This window comes from Chiloscyllium plagiosum, chromosome 37 (assembly GCF_004010195.1).
Source record: "Chiloscyllium plagiosum isolate BGI_BamShark_2017 chromosome 37, ASM401019v2, whole genome shotgun sequence".
NCBI classification, from domain to species: Eukaryota; Metazoa; Chordata; class Chondrichthyes; order Orectolobiformes; family Hemiscylliidae; genus Chiloscyllium; species Chiloscyllium plagiosum.
The window spans coordinates 24,943,695-24,968,133 of NC_057746.1; the positions used below are offsets into that span (position 1 = coordinate 24,943,695).

The 24,439-nt window shown below is 40.8% G+C and overlaps 1 protein-coding gene and 1 long non-coding RNA gene across 9 annotated transcripts in view; one reads left to right on the top strand and one right to left on the bottom strand.

The window, feature by feature from the left end:
- LOC122541389 (ras/Rap GTPase-activating protein SynGAP-like) overlaps nt 1-24,439 on the bottom strand; it is a 516,506-nt gene that overhangs the window by 374,843 nt on the left and 117,224 nt on the right. The window lies entirely within an intron of this gene.
- LOC122541393 overlaps nt 810-24,439 on the top strand; it is a 25,611-nt gene continuing 1,981 nt past the window's right edge. Inside the window, exons 1-2 of the long non-coding RNA XR_006309590.1 lie at nt 810-949; nt 4,226-4,267. This is a non-coding gene — a long non-coding RNA (uncharacterized LOC122541393). The remainder of the gene's footprint in view (nt 950-4,225; nt 4,268-24,439) is intronic.

Sequence of the window (24,439 nt, forward strand, 5' to 3'; positions counted from 1 at the left end):
ACAGGAGTTGGGAGGTCATGGTGTGGCTGTACAGGACATTGGTTAGGCCACTGTTTGAATATTGCATGCAATTCTGGTCTCCTTCCTATCGGAAAGATATTGTGAAACTTGAAAGGGTTCAGAAAAGATTTACAAGGATGTTGCCAGGGTTGGAGGATGTGAACTATAAGGAGAGGCTGAACAGGCTGGGGCTGTTTTCCCTGGAGCGTCGAAGGCTGAGGGGTGACCTTATAGAGGTTTACAAAATTATGAGAGGCATGGATAGGGTAAATAGGCAAATTCATTTCCCTGGGGTCGGGGAGTCCAGAACTAGAGGGCACAGGTTGAGGGTGAGAGGGGAAAGATATAAAAGAGACCTACAGGGCAACCTTTGCATGCAGAGGGTGGTACGTGTGTGGAATGAGCTGCCAGAGGATGTGGTGGAGGCTGGTACAATTGCAACATTTAAGAGGCATCTGGATGGGTATATGAATAGGAAGGGTTTGGAGGGATGTGGGCTGGGTGCTGGCAAGTGGGACTAGATTGGGTTGGGATATCTGGTCGGCATGGACGAGTTGGAACGAAGGGTCTGTTTCCGTGCTGTACATCTCTATGACAACTCTTCATTTATCATATCATCTTGAAATATTTCAGTATGGACAGGTAGAGGTGAAGGGACAGCAGAAGAAGAGATCATTTGCAATCACAATTGAAGGTTCTATGGAGGAAGGTTGCAAGGACACAGAACTTTACAGTGTATATAATTTCATTCTGGAATTATAGGAAAACTGGACTGACAACAACTTTTGGTGATGGCTGAGGTGAGAGGATGCAACTTCCCTTTTCAGCAGAAGACCCTCCAGTTGTTGGTGTATTTGACCACTTAGAAAAGCAATTTGTTCTGTTCACACCCGCCAAGCCACAAGTGAAGGGCAAATCATCAAAGAAAATTTGAAGTTGAAAGCAGAAGGTAGGAATTAATATCAAAGCACCGGATTAACATTGAATGCTGTTGAGTGAAAGGGAAAAGGAATATTGTACGTCTTTTCTCTATGCATGTATTTGCTGTACTGTTTTTTTGAGTGTCTGCCTGTTGGTGCCAGTAGAGATTCATTAACCCTCTGTGATCTGGTCCTGTATACTGTTTTTTAAAGTGTTGAACATTTAAATGTGTGTGAAAATTGTCATAAAATTGGTCTAATGATAATTCATGATAAAACACACGTTTCAACTGTTCAAGAAACAGCTTGGTGTGAATGGAATTTCTCTCTGGGAATGAGGTATCATAAAGTTTGACGCTGAAGGAGTAGAAGTCTATCAGTAAAAACTCACAGATCTTTGCTTCACTTCCCCAGTTCAGCTGCTGTTACTTAGCAGTTAAAAAAAAGTACTTTCATTTGAAGCAAAAGTGTTGTTAATTTGAATCAATGTCATGAGATTGTGGCTAAGTATGAGAACCTTCCAACAGTGATATAAATGGGTGTGATTTGAGTGTGCTTCAGGCTATGATAGAAAATTAAGTTGTAGATCTCTTGCACTTTGTGCGGAAGCTTATAGTCTTCCTTTTGTTTAGTCTAAACAAGGAAAGACTCTTGAGAATTAACCTGACTGTATTCGAGAAACTTGAATAAAAGATCACAAGTAACATAACTTTACTATGTCTTGAAATAATAACCTTTAGGGAAGGGAATCTGCTGTTCTCGCCTGGTCTCCATGTGACTCCAGACCCATAGCAACATACCCTCTGAAAGGTCCCAGAAATTTACCAAGTTTAAGGTCAATACTGGGGTGGGCAGTAAATTTTGGCTTCATTAGTGACGACTAGATCCCATAAACAAATCAATATTAAACTTTAAAATAATGAACAATACAGCACAGGAACAAGTCCTTTGGCCCAACAAGACTGTGCTAACACATGACAACAGTCTAAACTAAAACCTTTGCCTCTTTGCAGTCCATACCCCTTCATTTCTTGCCTACTCACGTATCTGTCAAGATGCCTCTTAAAAATTGCGATTGTATTTACCCCTACCACCTCTGCTAGCAGCACAACACTTATGACCCATTGTCAAAAATTGCCTCTCACATCACCTTTCATCTTTCTCCTTTCACCTTTTGACTAAACTTACATCCCTTAGTAACCCACATTTCTGCCCTGGGTAAAAGATTCCAACTATCCATTTTATTCATGTGTCTAATTAATTTTATAAACTCCTATCAGGTCACCACAGCTCTGCCTTTCAATTGAAAACAAACCAAGTCAAATCTCTCCCCATAGCAGGCAACATCCCGATAAACATTTTCTGTATCCTCTCCAAAGCCTCCACATCCTTCTGATAGTGTGGCGACCAGAACCATGTTCCAAATGTGGCCTAATTAGAGTTCTATAGAGCTGAAACATAGCTTGCCAATTTTTGTTTTCATGTCCTGACTAAAGAAGGTAAGCCTCTTGACCACTCTTATTGACTTGTGTTGCCACTTTCAGGGGAATATGGACCTATACACCTAGATCCCTCTGTCTATTAATCGTTCTAAGTGTTCTGTCATTTGCTGTATACTGTCCCCCTGCATTAGACCTTTCAAAACACATCACGTCATATTTGTCCGGATTAACTTCCATCTGACATTTCTCAGTCCAAGTCTCTAGCCTATCTATGTCCTGCTGCATCCTCTAGCAATTCTTTTCACTATCCACAGCTAGCCCAGTCTTTGTGTTGTTCACAAACTTACCAATCAGACCACCTACATTCCCCTCCAAATCGTTTATATATATCACAAACAACAGGGGTCCCAGCACTGATCCCTGTGGAATACCACTTGTCACAGATCTCCAGTCAGGAAAACACCATTCCCACTGCTACTCCCTGTCTTCTGTGACCAAACTAGTTTTGTATCCATCTTACGGACTCACCACAAATCCCATGTAACTTTTATCTTCTCTGTCAGCCTGCAACTGGGGACCTTGTCAAAGGCCTTGCTAAAATCTGTGTAGACGACATCACCATCTTGCCCTCATCAATCATTCTTGTTACTTCCTCAAAGAAATTCAGTCAAGTTTGTGAGACATGAGCTCTCCACACAAAGCCATGCTGCTTATTACTAATAAGTTTATATTGTGGAACGTGTGATTTAAAATAAACTTTTCAAGGAATGAGTCCTGGGATCATGATCATGGGCCAGAATTAAGATTTCAGGATATTCCGATAAACATGTGGGAATTTTAAAATCAAATTGCAAAGTTCACATGTTTAGAATAAGTTTTCTTAACGTTAGATACAATAGTGTAAATTGGGGTATAATGAGGGGTTATTGACTTGTCCTGAGTTAGAGTTATCTTAGGTTTGAAATCTTGCAAAATTTAAAGATCTTCCCTGACACAATTCACAAGAGAAAAATGAGTTTTCAATTTAGATACTTGAAAACAAATGGACTGAGTTTAATACAATGGGTTCAAAGTGTTGAAATGACGAGAATTTTTGTGAAGAGAAACTTTTCTTAAAGAGAGAATTTAATTAATCTAAAACACTATGAATTTTTGTGAAGAGAAAAATAAAGCTGTGAAAGCTACAGTTTATTTTGCAAAATGTTAAAATAAGCAAAGTTAAAAATCACAAAGCACCAGGTTATAGTCCAACAGGTTTAATTGGAAGCACACTAGCGTTCGGAGCGACGCTCCTTCATCAGGTGATTCATCAGGTGAAGGAGCGTCACTCCGAAAGCTAGTGTGCTTCCAATTAAACCTGTTGGACTATAGCCTGGTGTTGTGTGATTTTTAACTTTGTACACCCCAGTCTCCAACACCAGCATCTCCGAATTAAAATAAGCAAGTCTTGAAAATGAAAGAAATCTAGTTTCAAATCAGAACTTGAGAACTGTTTTAAAAAGAGAAAGAGTAAATAAGAGCCATCCAGGACAGAATGTATTCCTTTTCTATGGTTAGTCTCCACAATGGAAAATAATGTAGGAAAATATTTTTAATTAAAAAAAGGCAGAGTTTGAAACAGAATCTTGCTTGTTACTGATCAGGAAAGTTTTACAAAACTTTTTTTAAAGCTTTTAAGTCATTTTTTTAAAATAAAATCTCTTCAAATAATATGAGTGCATGTTTTGAGAATTTTAGTTTTGTCCCTTTGGAGAAACAGAGAAAGAAAGGTTAACTCTTTTGTTAGCATTAGAATTTTGCTCTATTTGTTGAGCCCATTCCACCTCGAGCGTAGAACATATCTTTTATGCCTTTTGCTTACAGGTGTATCAAGATTCCTGATAACCTTGTGCATTTCAGACATTTGTAAGTATTTGGAATCGATGAAGTAAATTAAGTTTATTTGGATTTAAAAGAGGTTTTTGAATAACAGTTTAGGATACTGACAAGCACACACTGTCTCAATGGTTTGAGTGGACATATATGATCAAAATCAAAGCAAAGTTTTTTTTGCTTTAAGGGTATTATATTAATTATGAATTAGACTGTAACAGTTCTCCAGGGTTTATGAATGAGATCAGATCGTAACTAGTGAGATGTATTGTATCGCTTTGCCTTTATCAGTTGAGACATAAAACTATGAAAGTAGGGAGGTTACAGAACTTTGGTTTGGCCACAGCTGGAATAATGTCTGCAGTTCCTGTATCACTCCATTGGAAGGATATGATTGCAATGTGCGAAGGAGATTCATCACGATGTTGCCTGGGATGGAGCATTTCAGCTATGAAGAGAGGCTGGATAAGGTCAGGTTATTTTCTTTGGAGCAGAGAAGGTTGGGAGGACCTGATAGATATTTAGAAGGTTATGAGAGGCATTGACAGGGTGAGTAGAAAGCATCAGTTCCCTTAGTCGAAGGGTCAATAATGAAGGTTGCTAATATATTTTTAAAGTCGAGGGTAGGAGATTTAGAGGGGATTTGAGAAAAATCTTTTCACACAGAGGGTTGGTGGGGATCTGGAATGCACTGCTTGGAAGAGTAGTTGAGATGGGAAACCTCACAACCTTTAAAAAGAGTTTTTGAATGAGCATTTAAAGTGTCATAACATTCAAGATTGTGGCCTAGTAAGAAAGTGAGGTGATTATAGATTCCCTACAGTGTGGAAACAGGCCCTTCAGCCCAACCTGACCCTCCGAAGAGTAATCCACTCAGACCCATTTCCCTCTGAATAATGCATCTAACACTACGGGCAATTTAGCACGGCCATTTCACCTGACCTGCACATCTTTGGACTGTGGGAGGAAACCGACGTAGACACAGGGAGAATGTGAAAACTCCACACAGCCAGTTGCACAAGGCTGGAATTGAACCTGGGACCCTGGTGCTGGGAGGCAGCAGTGCTAACCACGGAGTCACCCCAAAGGTAGTCGTATATTTTGGCAGAATAGACTCAATAGGCTGAAGGGGTTTCCTCTGTAATGGATGATTTTATGATTCATGTATAACATTGTATGAAGAGAACAGTGTAGAATAAAAGGCACTCTGCTAGAAGATAGTAAGGTGTATTGTTTTGCGAATTAATTCCAGCAAAGAGCTTTGTGGGTGAATTCAGCGATCAGGAATTGAAGTGTTCATGTGCCACTGAATAAGATGGTGCCAATTCTAATCACACAGATAATAATGTGATTTGGAAAGTGAAGGGAAAGAGTCTTCATGGGCTATTGACATCCATTTGGGAAACTGATTGAATATGGAAGGACTTCAGTATGAGGTTTAGTGCAAGTATATTCCATGCAGCTTGATTGCAAAAGAAAAATGTTAAGTAATGAGATAATGAAGTGGGTGACACAACTCCCAACAGTCTCAGCCTTTTATAAATACATTCACAGGATGTGGGTGCTCTGATTGGGCTAGCATGTTGTCCACCCCTACTTGCTCTTGAAACGCTGGTGGTGAGCTGACCTTTTGAATTGTTGCAGTCCTTTTGGTGTAGTAATACCCACTATGCTGTTAGGGAGTTCCAGGATTTTGGCCCAGTGACACTGAAGGAACTGCGATATATTTTTTCACGTCAGGACAGCAAGTGGCTTGGAGGGGAACATGCAAGTGATGTCCTCAATTATCAGCCACCCTTGTTCTTCTGGATGATATTGATCATGTATTTGGAAGGCGCTGTTCAAGAAATTGTGGAGAATTTCTACAGTGCAATGTGGAGATTTTACATGCTGCTGGTACTGAGTGTCAGTAGTGGAAGGAGTGAATAGTTGTGGATATGGTGCCAACAAGCAGGTTGTTTTGTCCTGGATAGCTGGATGGCTTTGTCAAAGGGAGGTCATGCCTGTCAAATCTGTTAGAATTCTTTGAATAGGTAATGAGCAAGCTAGTCAAAGGACAGCCAGAATGTCTTTGGCAAGGTACTGCACAGGAGGTTGCTAAATAAGATAATAGCCAATGTGTTAGGGGCAAGGTACTGGCATGGATAGAGGATTGGCTGACTGGCATAAGACAGGGGATAAAGTGGTCTTTTTCATAAATGACAGCCAGTGACTAGTGGGGTTCCATGGGGATCAGTGCTGGGACCACAAGTATTCACATTATAAATTAACAATCTGGACAAAGGAACTGAGGGCATTGTTGCTAAGTTTGAAGATGACATAATGGTGGGTGGAGGGACAGGCAGTGTCCAGGAAGCAGGGAGGCTGCAGAAGAACTCGGGTCAGCTAGGAGAGTGGTCAAAGAAGTGGCAGATGGAATACAATATGGTAAAGTTGAGGTTGTGCATTTTGGTAGGAAGAATTGAAGCGTAATCTATTTTCTGAATGGGGAAAGCTTCAGAAATATGAATCACAAAGGGACTTGGGAGTCCTAGTTCAGGATTCTCTTAAGGTTAACAAGCAGGTTCAGTTGACAATTAGGAGCATAAATGCAATGTGAGCATTTATTTTGAGAATGCTAGATTATAAGAGTAGGGACATACTACTGAGGGTGTAAAGGCTCTGGTCAGACTGCATTTGGAATATGGTGAGCAGTTTTGGGGCCTGTATTTAAGGAAGAATGGCTGGCATTGGTTGGAGTCCAGAGGAGGTTCTCAAGAATGATCCTAGGAATAAATGAGGCCTGATCTGTACTCAGTCGAGTTTAGATGGATCGGGGGATCTCATTGAAACTCACAGAATACTGAGGCCTGGTAGTGTGGCTGTGGAGATGTTCCCATTAGTAGAGACAAGGACCCAAGGGCACAGCCTCAGAGTAAAGGAATGACCCAATAGAACTGAGATGAGGAGGAATCTGGTTAATCTGTGAAACTCACTGCTGCAGAAGATGGTGCAAACCAAGTCATTGAGTGAATTTAAAACAGTGATAGATAGATAGATTCTTGATTAGTCTGGGTATCAAAGATTACAAGGACAAGGTAGGAAAATGGGACTGAAAAACATATCAACCATGATCGAATGGTGGAGCAGACTTGATGAGCCCCCGAATGACCTAATTCTGGTCCTATATCTTTCAGTCTAAAGCTTCTTGAGTGTTGTTGGAGCAACACTTATTAAGGAAAGTTGGTGGGGGAGAGGGTGTGTTCCATCACACCTCTGCCTTGTCCCTTGTAATGGTAACCAAGCTTTGAGGAGTCAGGTGATGAGTTATCTTCTGCAGGATTCCCAGCCTCTGAGTTGCTCATGTATCCAAAGTATTTATATGGCAGGTATTATTGGAAATTGTCATTACCTGGAACTTGTGTGGCATGGATATTACCTGCCATTTGTCAATCCGAGCCTGGATGTCATCCAGGTCTTGCTGCATTTGGATAGGGACAACTTCAGTATCTGAGGAGATGTGAATGGTGTTGACCATTGTGCAATTAGTATCTAGGTCAGAGTGGTGCTGGAAAAGCACAGCAGTTCAGGCAGCATCCGAGTAGCAGTAAAATCACTGTTTTGGGCAAAAGCTCTTCATCAGCAACAGTGCTATCAAGCAGCACTTGCTTAGCAATAACCTGCTTACTGACACTCAGTTTGGCTTCCACCAAGGCCACTCAGCTCCTGACCTCATCACATTCTTGGCTCAAACATGGAAAAAAGATCTGAATGTCAGAGGTGAGGTGAGAATGACTCAAGGATGTATTTGAACGAATGTGACATCAGGAGCTGTAGCAAAATCGGAGTCGACTAGAATCAGAAAGAAAATCTCCACTGGTTGGAGTTACACATAACAGAAAGCAAGATGGTTTTGGTAGTTGGAGATCAGTCATCTCAGCTCCACAACACCTCTGTGCGAGTTCCTCAGCATAGTGTTCTAGATCCCTTTACTGTCAATCAAGAGTTGACTAATGGAAAGTAATTGAGTCTAGATCAGAGTGGTGCTGGAAAAGCACAGCAGTTCAGGCAGCATCCGAGGAGCAGGAAAATCGACGTTTCGGGCAAAAGCCCTTCATCAGGAATGGTTCCTGATGAAGGGCTTTTGCCCGAATCGTCGATTTTACTGCTCCTCGGATGCTGCCTGAACTGCTGTGCTTTTCCAGCACCACTGTAATCTAAACTCTGGTTTCCAGCATCTGCAGCCATTGTTTTTACCTAATGGAAAGTAATGGCTGGGTTAAATTTTCCCTGCTTTCTGTGTGTGTGTGTGCAGGACATTACTGGACAATTTCCACAATATCAGTTAGATGTCAGTGATGTAGCTCCACTGGGACAGTTTGGCTATGGGGCAAGATACAATTTGGAGCACAAGTCTTCAGTAGTATTGCTGGAATGTTGTCAGGGCCCATTGCCTTTGCAGTGTTAAATCACTCAAACCATTTCTTGACATCATGCGCAGTGAATCGAATTGGCTGATGACTGGCAGCTTTGACGCTGGGGACTCTGGAAATGGATCATCCACTCAGCACTACAGGCTGAAGATTGTCACAAATATACAACAGCCTTATTGTTCTTATTGTTGTGCTTGGCTCCACCAGTGAGAGGAGAGAGATTCGGCGAATCATTAAAACAGATTGTGAAGTGATGAGAGTACAGTACGCTGGTTGAAGTTCAAACAGAGTGAGAGGCAGAGATACAGTGAGAAAGTAAAATGGAGGGGGGTGCAGTAAGGGGTATGAGCAAAAATAACAGACTGGGAAGAGGTAAGACGGACAGTAAAGGACAGGCAAGAGTCCTGATGAGTGCTTAAAATAGAGTGAGAGGCAGAGAGAAGGGAGACATAGAAACTTGGGGCAGAGTAAGCCATTCAGCCCTTCATGGCTGCTCACTCATTCAATATGATTATGACCGATTCTCCATCTCAATGTATATTCCCACTTTCTCTCTAAACACCTTGATCCCTTTAATCTCTAAAAAAAAATCAATCTCTTTTTTAAATATATTCAGTGATTTGGCCTCCATGGCCTTCCCAGTGGAGAATTCCACAAGTTTGCTCCCCTTTGAGTGAAGAAAGATTTTCACATCTGAGTCTTAAGTGGTCTATCCCATGTAAAAATACTGTGTCCCATGGTTTGAGACTTCTCAGTCAGAGAAAACATTCTCCCTGCATTTAGTCCCTCCGGCTGTGTTTGAGTTTCATATGTTTCAATCTGATCTCCCTCTCATCCTTCTAAACTTCAGTGTATATAGGTCCAGTCAAACCAATCTCTCTTCATAAGACAATCCTGCCATCCCTGGTATCAACCGAGTGAACCTTTGCTGCACTCCCTCTCTGGCAAATATGTCCTTTCTTAGGTAGAAGAGACAAAAAGTGCACAATACTCCAGGTGTAGTTTTACCAAGGCCCTGTATAGCTGCTGTAAAACATCCCTGACTCATTCTGACTTAAATCCTCTTGCAATGAAGGACAAGATACCTTTCAACTTCCCATTTGCTTGCTGCACACGCCTGTCTACTTTCAATAACTGGTATACAAGGGCAGCCAAATTCCTTTGTTCAGCCACACTTCCCAATATACAATAATTTAAATGACACTCATCCTTTCTCTGTTCACACTGAAGTATGTAATTTCCCTTTTCTCCATTTTAGATCTACGTGTTTGCTCACACATTTAACTTCTCTAGACCACCCTGAAGCTTCCTTGCATCTTCCTCACAACTCACAGTCCCAGCCAGTTTTGTGGCATCAGCAAACTTGGAAATACTGAATTTGTTTTTTGACACAGGCCCAGTTGGACCCCAGATATTTTTTATATGAAATATATAATAGCTGGGGCCAAGCACTGATCTCTGCAATACCTACTTCCGGTTCTCAATCCGTTGTGTTTTAATTTTTCCCACCAGACACTTATGGGGGACCATATCAAATACATTCTTGAAATCTAAATACACCACACTCACTGGCTTTTCCTTATCTATGCTATGTGTTACATCCTTAAAAACTCTTTTCAATTTATTCAGCAACATTTCTCTTTCATTTTCCTATGCTGACTTTGTCTAATCCTGTTAAGGCTCTGTTACCACATCTTTTACAATAATGTTCGGCATTTTCCCTACTATTGATGTTAGGGATCCAGAAAGCAGTTCAAACAAAACAAGAGGAGAGAGATCCATAGAATCATAGAATCCCTACAGTGTAGAAACATGCCCTTCAGCCCAAGTCCACAATGACCCTGTGAAGAGTAACCCACCTAAATCCATTCCTCCTACTCTATGTTTACTCCTGACTAATGCACCTAACCTACACATCCCTAAACGCTACGGGCAATTTAGCATGGCCAATTCACTTGCACATCCTTGGACTGTGGGAGGAAACTGGAGCACCCGGAGGAAACCCACACAGACACGGGGAGAATGTGCAAACTCCACACAGACAGTTGTCCGAAGGTTGGAATCGAACCCGGGTCCCTGGCGCCGTGAGGCAGTAGTGCTAACCACTGAGCCACTGTGCTGCCCAGTGAGCAGTGAGAACAGAGAGTGAGCAGCGGTGAGATGGGCTAGTGGCCCAGTGGGCAGTGGTGAGATGGAAGAGTAACTCAGCAAGTAGTGGTGAGATGGGACAGAGACCCAGTGAGCAACTGTGAGACGGAACAGAGACCCAGCGACGAGATGGGAGAGTGACCCAGCTGGGCTCAGAGTACTATGGATTGCACACTGGGAGAGAAGATCATAATAAGAGATGCCAGGAGCACCAAGGCAGATTTTGCACTACTCCCTTAGTACTGAACCTCCCACCTACAGTGCACTGCTCCCTCAGGAATAACTCTGATTGTACACTTTTCTCTTAGTCCCACCTCTCTGACACTACAGCACTCCATTGGTACCACTCGACATCAAATGTTTCTTACTTCAAAGAGGGTGTTGCATCCAGTGGACAGACCAACACTATGAATGAAAATAATGAGGTGGGGGGTGAGATTGCTGCTGGCAGCACAGACCAGGGACACCAATGAATCAGAACTGCTCAATCCACATTCTCAAAGCCTGAGACTTTGTGTTTACTGTGCATACTGACATCTCAAATGGGATACTTGTTTACAAAACCCAAGCACATAGATTTCCACTCAGAATCGTTGATGATCGATCATAGGAGTGCAGCCATAAACACAGCTCAGATCACAGATAAAAGAAATGTGTTTCTGGCAATTCTCTCTTTAACAGGCAAGGAACAAAAATGCACAGTGACTGGGTAGAGAAACATTCCAGCAGTACTCAGGAGGGCACAGTGACTGACTCCTGCTCCAACCAAGAATGTAGGAGTGTCCTATTGCTCTCATCCCAGTACTCCATGGGTTACATTAACTTTTTCCAGTTACCAAGATGATCTAATAAATACCTTTCAATCAATCAGGTTTCTTAACAAAAAATTAGGTTTTGTATTGAAATAAAATGTTTTCAATTAAGATGCAATAATCAGTTAACATACATAGTCATTAGTAATATTGATGCATTAATGCTTATCCTTCTAAGAATCCCTAAAATACACGCACAAATACAAACACAGACACACCCATTTCAGATTTCTGTACTGATTGAGCTATTCTTAAAGACAAAAGAATAAGGAAGACCCTCTAAAGTCTGTTGGTCTGAATTTCAGACTCCTCTGGCAATTGCTTATCATATGTCGTAGAGGTACAGCTTGCTTGGGAAATACATGCTTTCAAAAGCATAAGTAACTTTCACTTTGAACTGATGCAGAAACATAGGCAGTAGGCCATTCAACCTTTTGAATCTACTTTGCCATTCAATACAATCATGGCAGATTGAACACATCAATGCCTTTTACCAATGCCATCCCCTTTCTGCCTTCAGAAATCTATCTATCTATCGCTACCTTAAACATCGTTAAAAACAGGCTCAGTCTTTGACTATATAATACTGGATCCAAATAGCGTGCTCTCTCGTCAGCTCTTCAACATGCTGCTCTAGAAAACCAACCCTAACACATTTCAGAAACTCATCCTACACATCTTTAGTGCTCAATTTGTTTACCCAGTCTAGATGCATTTTGAAATCCCCCCATGATAATTATAAGCTTCTCTCATCTGCTATTAATAGCATTCCGCTCCCCCCCACCATTACAATCAGGTGACCTATAAATAACTCCAACTAATGTTGCTGCCCCTTGCTGTTTTTTGGCTCCACCAAACAAATTTTATATATGGTTCTTCCAATTTGAGATCCTCCGTGACTACTGTATCAATCCCATCAGAGATACTTAATTTTTTATTCCTTCTTGGTCATCCTTCTGAAACGTGGGATTTTCTTTTTAGAAGCGGGAGAGATTAGACGAGCAGCTTGTTCATAGAAAGTTTCCTCCAGCTCACCTTTCCTCCAAATTTAACCAGATAGAATAAAACTCTCCCAATGAAATCTCACAGGGACTGCTGCAAAGCGAGCAGTTATTACTAGTCTTGTGATTTTTAGGAAGCTCTTTTTCAAAGAAATGTTCAATTTTCACTGTGAATTTTAAATGACCTCTTTTAAAGGAATCATTCCAGGTATGTCTGAAAATGTGAAATAAATTCCTTTTTGGACAATCTTTCAGCACTCCAAGCGATATTAAATATAAAGCATCTATGTAACACCTCTATGCTTGGAAAAATGAGATGCATTTTTAAATATGTGTGGACACATAACAGATACTTGTAAAATGACATAGTACCACACTCATTCTCATTCATTCTTTAGCCTTTCCAAGTGTCTCTGATACCTTCTTAACACTTAGACAATTCAATCAAGATTTCATTCTTGACAAAGAACCATATTGCATTGTTTTTCCCTATTTAAATAATCTTTGAAATACAACGTTGAGATAACAAACCTTTCAAAATATTAAATGTTTAAATTCTTCCACAACAGCTAGAGGAATCTGATCAGCACATACAAATGTCTACCTTGACATGCATTTCACAATTCTTAGGAGCAAATAGTAATCCCAAGATTTATTTTTCCACTGTAGAGTGTCTCTTCTGGTGTTGATTTTGTTTTCTTGAGAAGAATCCTACTGGCTTCCCTTTGCCCAACTCACCTTCTTATAAGTGAACTGCACTCACACCCAAATCACAAGCATACATTAAAAGGCTTAGTGAAATTTGTGGCAGCCAATGGTCATCAGTTAATTGATGAACATTGTTTCAAAAGATACCCTGACCATACTACCTTGATTTTCATCTGGAGCAAAATTGGTGTAGCAACAGCTGAAATGTCATACAAATGCAAGATAAAACCCATAACCTGCCCTGCCTCAAACCTTATTAATTCCTGTTTACTTTTAGTGGCAGTGGACTCTATTAATACTTCCAATTTTAGTGCTCCTGGGTGTACTTGACCCTGCCTGATGCCATTCTGTAGGTAGTTACTCATGTCTTTGAAAATTCACTTTATGTAAGGTTTCTTATTTAATTAGGGGGAAAGTGAGGACTGCAGATGCTGGAGATCAGAGCTGAAAATGTGTTGCTGGAAAAGCGCAGCAGGTCAGGCAGCATCCAAGGAGCAGGAGAATTGACGTTTCGGGCATGAGCCCTTCTTCAGGAAATGAGAATTAAATTCTCATTTAATTAGCCAATTGTAAAGGCACAGGGATGAGATAGTGAAGGCAATGTGTCATTTAGGATTCAGGGGCACAGGTTACAGAAACACAGTGCATCAGTACTCAGAGGGCTAGTTACAAGATACATCAATATACTGTCAGTACTCAGAGGGCCCAGTAGGTAGGTTCAGAAATTCTTCTTCATTGCTTTGAGGACACTTGGTGAAGAAGTGCTCCTTTAGTACTCAGAGGGCACAACAGCTAGATACAGGAACATTCCAACTTGTTTTAATTCCAGATCAAAGAGCACCGACCTTCTGGTATGATTCCTGCGATGTGGTCATAAAATTATATTGTGACCTGCCTTGCATCTAGTAACATTTTATTTTAAAAGTTGCTAAACATGAGAAACATGTTTCTAAAAGAACGCAGCCTCAAGATTTCACAATTTTGATCAACCAACCATAGTTTACTATGCAAGTTAGTGCAATACTAATATCTACACAACCCGCTCCTGACACTCGGAATTAAATGAGGCAAAAATAGATAGCATACTGTGACTGAGCACCTTACAGCATCCAGCAAGTCGAAGATATTTTGGAGACAGATCCTATTTTTCCCCTGCCTCTGCAGACATTAATGATACTGATGGGGTCATCAAATCTCATTAACCTTCACAAGGAGCTGCAATCCTTTACATTTGTCAATCTGTCGACCTCTTCAGTGAAACTCTCACTGAAGAATCATTCTGTTATGGACTGTCTTCAATGACTGCTCTTGTTTAAAGTAAGCATCCTCCTGACCTCTTCTAATAATGCAAAGTTAATTTCTGAATTGATCGTATATTTTATAAGTTACGTTGATAATCTTGGAAGATTGTATGCAATTTTATCTAACTTTGTCAGCAGTTCAGTGTTATCCATTCTGATTACTGAAGGATTGCCTTGTGAATTTTCAATTTGTGATTCATTCTCCAACTGTTCTGGTATCTTCATTTCACTTCCTCTTTCTTTCACCACTGCTAACACACTTCAGTTGTGGTTATCCATCCCATTCATATATCTTCAACATACTTGCTGATTTTGTTTACTTCTTCTGGAATACTCACCACATATGGAGTTTCGTTTAGATTTGAGAAGGCCAAGTGAATCTGATTTTTATTGTTCCCCAGAGACAGACAACAGTACTAACCTCTAGTGAAGAATTTGGAGCTTTGGTCTTTTTATTGTCCCATTGGTCAGACACAGCATGGTTCACTAATCTTTTGGAATTCTATGAAGACATTACTAGCACAGTGGACAACGGGGACCCAGTGGACATGGTGTACCTAGATTTCCAAAAGGCCTTTGACAAGGTGCCACACAAGAGGCTGTTGTATAAGGTAAAGATGCATGGCATTATGGGTACAGCATTAGCATGGATGGAGGATTGGTTGACTAAAGGAAACAAAGAGTGGAGATAAATGAGTACTGTTCTCATTGGCAAACAGTAACTAGTGGTGTGTCTCAGGGATCAGTGTTGGGACCGCAATTATTCACAAATTACACAGATGATTTGAAGTTGGGGAACCACGTGTAGTGTATCAAAGTTTGCAGATGACACAAAGATGAGTGGCAGACCAAAGTGTGCAGAGGACTGTGAAACTTTGTAGAGGAACATAGATACTTGAAGTGAGTCGGCAAAGGGCAGACGGAGTACAATGTTAATAAATGTGAAGTCATCCATTTTGGTAGGAGTAACAGTAAAAAGGACTATTTCTTGAATGGAAAAATGTCTGCAGCATGCTGCTATGCGGAGGGACCTGAGTGCATGAATCATGGAAGGTTGATCTGCAGGTACAAGAGGCAATTATTCAGCAAAAATTCAGCACCGCCTTCCTAACCTGAGATCTTCTTCCCGACCTCTCCGCCCCCACCCCAGTCTGACCTATCACCCTCACCTTGACCTCTTTCCACCTATCACATTTCCGACGCCCCTCCCCCAAGTCCCTCCTCCCTACCTTTTATCTTAGCCTGCTGGACAAACTTACCCCATTCCTGAAGAAGGGCTTATCCCCGAAACGTCGATTCTCCTGTTCCCTGGATGCTGCCTGACCTGCTGCGCTTTTCCAGCAACACATTTCCAGCTCTGATCTCCAGCATCTGCAGACCTCACTTTCTCCTCAAGAGGCAATTAGGAAGGCAAATGGAATTTTGTCCTTCATTGCTAAAGGGATTGAGTTTAAAAGCAGGGAGATTATGGTGCAGCTGTATAGGGTGCTGGTGAGGCTATACCTTAAGTATCGCGTGCAGTTTTGGTCTCCTTACTTGAGAAATGATATACTGGCATGAGAGGGGATGCAGAGGAGGTTCACTAGGTTGATCCCGGAGTTGAGGGGATTGGCTTATGTGGAGATACTGAGTAGACTGAGATGATATTCATTGGAACTTAGAAGAATGAGGGGGGGATGTTATAGAAACATATAAAATTACAAAGGGAATAGATAAGGTAGATGTAGCGAGGATTTTTCCACTGGCAGGTGAAATTAGGTCAAGAGGACAAAGCCTCGAAATGAGGGTGAGAAGATTTAGAACTGAATTGAGAAGGAACTTCTTCACCCAGAGGATTGTGAACCTATGGAATTCCTCGCCCAGTGAAGTAGTTGATGCTACTTCAGTAAATGTTTTTAAAGCTAAGATACATTTTTTTGAACAATAAAGGGTTACAGTGAGAGGTTGGGTGAGTGGAGCTGAGGGCACAAAAAGATCAGCCATGATCTTATTAAATGGTGGAGTAGGCTCGAAGGACTAGATGGCCTACTCCTGCTCCTGGTTCTTATGTATCTGTCTGGGTTCCATCATCCATTGAACACTTCACAAATGCTTTTAGGCTAACTTTCATGCTTTGGGAAGTTTCTCTCTGAAACTTCAAACTTCAGATGGGAACTAGTCTCTGAAATTTGATTTGTAAACATATAATAAGTTTCAGGGGTCCTCTCACCTCATGTTCATTTAACAGCTCAGAATGACTGAATCCTATGGACTCAACTGAGGCATCCCTAATGGCAAGCAGTAACAGAGGAATTCCTTTTCAAAGTTTAAGCTACTCCAAATAAAAGCTCCAATCGTGGTCTTTAATGCCATCTTTACAATATTCCTTGAGATTGCGGTTGAGGCAGAGAACGTACACTTTTATTCCCCGACCATTCATTATTTCTTCGAATATTTGTGACATAAGGTTTAAACTTTGATCTGATTGTATTTCTTTGGGTAATCCATGACATGTAAAGAAATGCTCTCACGTTACCATTACTACCACTCCTAATTTACCAAATTGCATTGTCTTAGAAAATCTTGTTGAAACATCTTTTATTATGAAAAGATATTAGTTCCCATTTAAGTAGCACAATCCAATAAGACCCTTCCAATGCATGTCTGAAAGTTTATATTGGAATTAAAGGCACAGGTTTAACTGAGGATTGGTGTTCCACAATACCTGACATGTCTGGCAACATTTCACCACATTTTTATGTAATCCTGGCCAGTAAAAATGTCTTTGTATATCAGGTATTTTTAGACCTAAGTATGTTGGCATTAGAACTTCATGTGTCATTCTTTGATTTGATTTGATTTATTGTTGTTAATATACCTAAGTACAGTGAAAAGCTTTATTTGTGAGCAGGACAGGCAGATCATAGCAAACAAGGACATACAGATCATAGAGTGCTCAGACAGCATGAGGCATACAAGGTTACAGCTGCGTAGGAGGTGTGCAAAGCAAGATCAACATTAGAAAGATCGATATTATTTGAAGTTAGAGAGGTCTATTCAGCCGTCTAATAACAGCAGGAAAAGTCTGTTCCTGAATCTGTAGATGCACGTGTTCATTCTTCTGTATCTTCTGCCTGATGGAAGAGATTGTGGCATGAGCATTACCTTGATGGGAGGGGCCTTTGATGATGTTGGTAGCCTTTCCACAGCAATGAGAAGTATAAACGGAGTCCATGGATAGGAGGTTAGCTTCCCTGATGGTCTGGGCTGTGCACACAACTTTATGTCGTTTCTTACGGTTCTGGGCAGAACAGTTGCCGTACCAGGCTGGCATGCACCCAGATAGAATGCTTTCTATGGTGCATCTGTAAAGATTTGTGAGGGTCATTATGAACATGCCGAATTTCGTGAGCTGCCTGAAGAAGAAGAGGCATTGTTGTGCATTTTTGACTGTTGCATTTATGTGAAAAGTCCAGGACAAATTGTCAGTTATCGTCACTTATAGGAAGTTGATACTGTCAACCCTCTTCACCTCAGCTGCGTTGATGTAGATTGGGGCGTGTTTTCCTCCTTTCTTCCTGAAGCCAATGATCATGTCTTTTATTTTGCTGACATTGAGAGACAGGTTGTTATCATTGCACCACAACACTAAGCACTCTATCTCCTTCCTATATTCTGACTCATCTGTTTGATACCTGTCCTACCAAGGTGGTGTCGTCAGCAAACTTTCATATGACGTTCATTTGGGATTCTGCTACACAGTCACGAGTGTACAGGAGTACAGTAGGGGGCTGAGAACAAATCTTTGCAGGGCACCAGTGTTGAAGATTATTGTGGAGGAGGTGCTGTTGTCTATCTTCACTGAATGCAGTCTATTGGTTAGCAAGCTGAGGATCCCTAGGTCTCAGAATTTTGAAATTAGTCTGCAAGGGATTATGATATTGAAGCCAAAGCTGTTGTCAATGAGTAGGAGCCTGCCATATGTGTCCTTGTTATCCAGATGTTCTAGAGATGAGTATAGGGCTAAGGAAATAGCGTTGCTGTGGACCTCTTTCACCGTTACGCAAATTGCAGGGGATCAAGGCAGGCTGGAAGGCTGAAGTTGATGTGGGCCATGACCAGCCTCTAGAAGTACTTCATGATTACAGAGGTCAGAACCAGTGGGCTGTAGTCATTAAGGCATGTTGCATGTGCTTTCTTTGGTATTGGCATGATGGTAATCTTCTTGAAGCAGTTGGGGACTTTGGCTTGTAACAAGGAGACATTGAAAATGTCTGTGAATACCTCTGCAAGCTGGTCTGCACAGGATCTAAGTGCAAGGCCAGGGACTTTGTCAGGCCTGTCGCTTTCCTTGGGTTTACTTTCAGGAAGACCGATCTAACTGTTTGCAGCAGTGACAGAGGGAATAGGTACGTCAGGGCAGGTGACACAACGCCCCTGGCATTCTACTCAAACCAAGCATAGAAAACATTGAGTGCATCGGGAGAGATGTGTTTTTGTCTACTACCTTTCTCTGCTTCATTTTAAATCCTGTTATGTTATGTAGGCCTTGCCAAAGGCAGGGGGTGTCCATTTGATTGGCTTGACCTCTAACTTGGTCCGGTACTGCCTCTTGGCATCTCTGATGGCTTTGTGGAGATCATACCTGGATCTTCTGTTTAGGTCAGGGTTGGCAAAGTTGTCTTCTTTCACCTTTGCTTTTCACACTGGGTGATTAAGCTGTTGGCAGAGATCATTTGTGGGCACCCAAATATAGCTCCCCCAAAGTTGGGGTTGAAGGTACATAAGATGACACCATATGCGGATGATGTTCTTATTTTTCTCTTGAACCCAGCAATCTCGGTGTGCCCTGTTTGATATGGTGTATTAATTCATTTGGATTTTTTTCTCAGATTACAAGATTAATTTTTCAAAGTCAGAGGCTATACCTGTGGGGGGGGGGTCTTAGGTGGAAGGTGGGTTCCCCTTTAAGTGAGCACAGGGAGGTTTTCTTTACTTGGCCCTCTCTGTTACCCCTAGCTTTGATCAGTTTTCTATTCATTTGTTTGAGAAGATTAAACAAGACCTTCAAAGATAGGGGGCCATTCCAATAACATGGCTGGGTCGAGTCGCTCTTATCAAAATGAATGTTCTTCCTCACTTATTTAACCCGTTGCGGATGCTCCCTTTGCTCTTTCCTAGGCAAACTATTCCAAAATTGGATGGCTGGTTTAGTTCTTTTATTTGGTGTTATAAGCGACCCCTTATTAAGCTTGCAAAACTGCAATTGTCCCAGGGATTGGGGGGAGTGAACTTCCCAGACATTAGAAGATATCAACTGAGCTCCCTCCTATGTGTTGTAAGTGACTGGGCCCGTGGGGACTTGGCATCAACATGGTTGGACATTGAGGCCGCCCAGAAGAGGTGTCCTCTATGAACCTGTTGTTTTTAGACAAAATGAGGAACAATTGCGGAACATTGCCATAATCCAGTAGTTACTAACATGGTCAAAGCATGGAGGGCAATGAGGCAGATGGAGGGTAATATGTCTACAACATCTTTTCTTACTCCCATAGTTGGCATGCCGGGTTTCCGGCCAGGGACAATGGATCCCGGGTTTAAACTTTGGACGGATAAGGGAGTCTCTTGCTTGGGTGATCTGTTTGAGGGTAAAGCGTTGATGTCATTTGATCAAATAATTCAGAAATATGGATTGTCGGGTAGGGACCTCTTCTGCTTCTTTCAGATTAGAGACCATGCTCTTGACCGAGTGTTATAGATCTGATACAGAAAAGAGGGTGCTTTAGGCTAAGGGCATTCTTTCAGTGAGTACTCGCTATCATTTGTTGGGTGAAGATTCCTTGGGTGATGTCTAGCATCAATGTGGAATCTGGGAGAGAGAGTTAGGAGTTGAGATAACTTTGGAAGCATGGAAGGACATTTGTGAGAATGTGAGGAGGATTTCGATATGTAATAGGATCCTTGCTATGCAGTTAAAGATTCTTCATCGGGCTCATCTGGCCCCAGATCGTCTTGTGAAATTTATGCAGGGAGCATCTTCAATGAGCCCCAAATGTAAAATAAACACAGGTATCCTCACCTCATTGTCTGTGGTCCTGCCATAGGCTCTGTGCATATTGGAGCACTGTGGCAGGAGTAATAGATAAGGTCTTGGGGGCCGAAATCAAGGTGGACCCTACCTCTTTGCTCCTGGGTTTGCCAAATTTACCTCCCTTAGATGTACATGGGAAAAAGGTTTTTAACATTCTCACTTTTTGTGTAAGGAAGAACATTCTGATGTGTTGGGTGTCTGAGAACCCTCTGAGTTTGTCAGGGTGGCATAAGTTAATTATGGAACACATTCCTTTAGACTTTCTTACAAATATGGTGCATCAGAAAACAGACAACTTTTACAAGACATTGCAGCCTTTTTTGAATTATTTGGAAGCAGATCTGTCCGCCATTTTGATTAGGGCTTTTGTCTAGCCATGATGTTTTGAACTGATAAACATAATGCCATGAGAGGAAGAATTTCAAACAAATGTGGGTTTAATAATTGATGCTCTCGAAAGTAGAGAGCTATCGTCTTGTTGCGCTGAGCGGTGTTATTTATTTATTTATTGATTTGTAATAAATGTAGTTTTGATTTCTTTTGTAGAGTAGTTGGTTTATTGTCTTTTTTGATGTTATGTTTTTATATTTTTGTAACTTTCTAATTTTGTAAAGAAACATTTTTCAATAAAAATATTTTTTAAAGTCAAATCCCTCATTAGATTCAGTATAATCATCTGAGCCACCTCCTTTCCCTTTAACCTAAGTGTTTATTTATCACATCTGGTTGTCAGACTTCCCTATATCTTTGGAGTTCATGCATTTTTAACTGCAGTTAGCTTTCTATTGTTCTTTCCTCTTTTTATTTCTCTTCTTTCATTTCTCTTTGTTATCCCTTCTCTACTCTTTCTAATTCAAGCTTTTGTTATTTACATTTGTTAAATTCTCACTTTTTTCTGTTGCCATTATTCATTTCTATCATTTCCAGCCTTTACAAGTCTCCTTCCCTCACTAATACTTTTTTTAATTTTAACTGAATCTTAGCTAATGCTAGTGATGGTATCTCAAATTTTTGGTTTTCCTCCTTTCAATTATAAATGCTGGGTAATAATTTTAAGTTTTTCAACCTGAACAGACCCTGTTCTCATTTTCATCTCTAATGTATCTCTAGTGTAGCCTTCAATATAGATCTCCGACAATCCACTGTTACATTTTCTTCTCTCAGAAAAGTCTCAGCAACACTCAACACCATTTTGAAAGTCAAACTCATCTAATAAACCTCACAATACGTCCTCTTTTGTTGTACAGTATCAACATGTACCAATTTCTTTAGAATTCACAAATCATCTTAAATTCAATTGTTATCATGGACAAACCCCCGATTGTTTACAATCTTCACTGATGGTAACATAATGACAATTCAGATTTCAGAGTGAAATGTTGTTTAATCGAAATTATGTTTAAATTTTGCAATTCAGTTACCTTGATAGTTACTCACCGAATATATACAAAAGAGCCTACTTTAAACTTTGAAACCTAAATTGGTGACTCAAAATAAAATAAATAAAGGTCACTTTAGGAAGCTCTCATTGTAAACAACTATAAGAAAAAGAAATCAATACTTTTTCCCAGACACTCAACCCCAAAGAAGTTTCACTTCTATCTTCATATTCAAATTTCTTGCTGAACAGGTGAGGCTGCAATAATTTCCTTTCAGAGACCTTCTGTACAACCAGCAGATGTGATTCTTCTTGATACACACAAGCAGGTTAATTCACTGATTCTTTTTTTTTTTGACAATTCACTGATTCTTCTCTGACTTTGAGTATTGGGAGTCAGCTGAAACAGCTAAAGATTGATTCATAGCTGTGTTAGCCAAAAGATTGTCACACAAAATAAACTGGATCAGTGGTGCTGGAAGAGCACAGCAATTCAGGCAGCATCCGAAAAGCTTCGAAATCGATGTTTCGGTTCCTGATGAAGGGCTTTTGCCTGAAACGTCGATTTCAAAGCTTTTCAGATGCTGCCTGAATTGCTGTGCTCTTCCAGCACCACTGATCCAGAATCTGGTTTCCAGCATCTGCAGTCATTGTTTTTACACAAAATAAACTGCCCTGCTCCTAGCATGGATCTTTTCTTCTGAATTAAAACTGCAAGACAATTTGACCATCTGTCTCTGTACGTCCTACAAGTTCCACTTTGTAAACACTCCAGCAATTATCTCACGAGGTAGCATTTCTAGTCATTTATCTCAAGTCATAATATTTCCTGGAATGGCAGTCTTTTGATCACTAATCGAAATGATTGTCCAAACCTTATTTAAAAACAATGATGTTCACTATGCAGATATTGTGTGATACATTAGCATTCAAAATCAAAGAAGAATAAATATATATATTATAAAGGTTTATCACATATAGAAACACTCCTTAATTCTCTGAGGGCACAATGACTGGGTAAAAAAAATTCCTTCACTACTCAGGGGCACTGTTTCTGTGCCTTAATTGTTTATCATGTTTTTGAGAGTGTTAGAATAAAACAGGTTTAATTTTATAGATCAGTTCATAACCATCAGCTATCTCTGCTGCCTGTTCAGCTGTTGCAATCCATTGCTCTTCAACATGTGACTAAATTACCAGAGGAAGGGAATTTTTAAATTCTTATAAGAGAATAATCTTTTTGAGAGTTCTAGAAATAGCATTTATTCCTAGTGCCTATATGCAACAGTAAAAATTACTTGTTTAACACTTTCATATTCAATCTAAGTTTTCAAAGTTTGGGAGAAGATTTGTAGCTCGGGTGCTCGTTGTTGTGGTTCTGTTTGCCGAGCTGGGAATTTGTGTTGCAGACGTTTCGTCCCCTGTCTAGGTGACATCCTCAGTGCTTGAGAGCTTCACAGGAGGCTCCCAAGCACTGAGGATGTTACCTAGACAGGGGGTGAAACGTCCGCAACACAAATTCCCAGCTCGGCGAACAGAACCACATCAATTTAAGTTTGCCTAGGCAGTTGTCCTAAATTTCAAAACATTTTGTGTATATGCTTCAGGACCTAACTCAAACCACCCACAGTAGATTTTTTTATCTGATTAGTAATCTATGAACTCCCTTCTGACAGTGTTACTTAATAGAGTTATAGTCACAGAGTCATAGAGCATGGAAACAGACCCTTTGGTCCAGTCCCAAATTAAACCACCTGCCTGCGCTGGGCCCATATCCCTCCAAACCTTTCTTGTTCATGAGCTTATCTAAATGATTTTTAAATATTGTAACTGTACCTGCATCTCCCACTTTGCCTGGAAATTCATTCTTCACACAATCCACTCTCTGTGTAAAAAAGTTGTCTCACGTCCTTTTTAAATCTTTCCACTCTCACCTTAAAAATATGCCCCCTGGTTTTGAACTCCCCTACTTTAGGGAACAAACTCTTGTTATTCATCTTATCTATCCCCCTCATAATTTTATAAACTTTCTACTCTCTAGCGAAATGTTCCAGACTATCCTTTCTAAACGGTGAGAAAATTCGTAAAGCCAAAGTACAGAGGGATCTGGGAGTGCTAGTTGAGGAATCTCTAAAGGTAAACATGCAGGTTGAGTCCGTGATTAAGAAAGCGAATGCAATGTTGTCAATTATCTCAAGAGGGTTGGAATATAAAAGCACTGTTGTGCTACTGAGACTTTATAAAGCTCTGGTTAGGCCCCATTTGGAGTACTGTGTCCAGTTTTGGTCCCCACACCTCAGGAAGGACATACTGGCACTGGAGCGTGTCCAGCGGAGATTCACACGGATGATCCCTGGAATGGTAGGTCTAACATA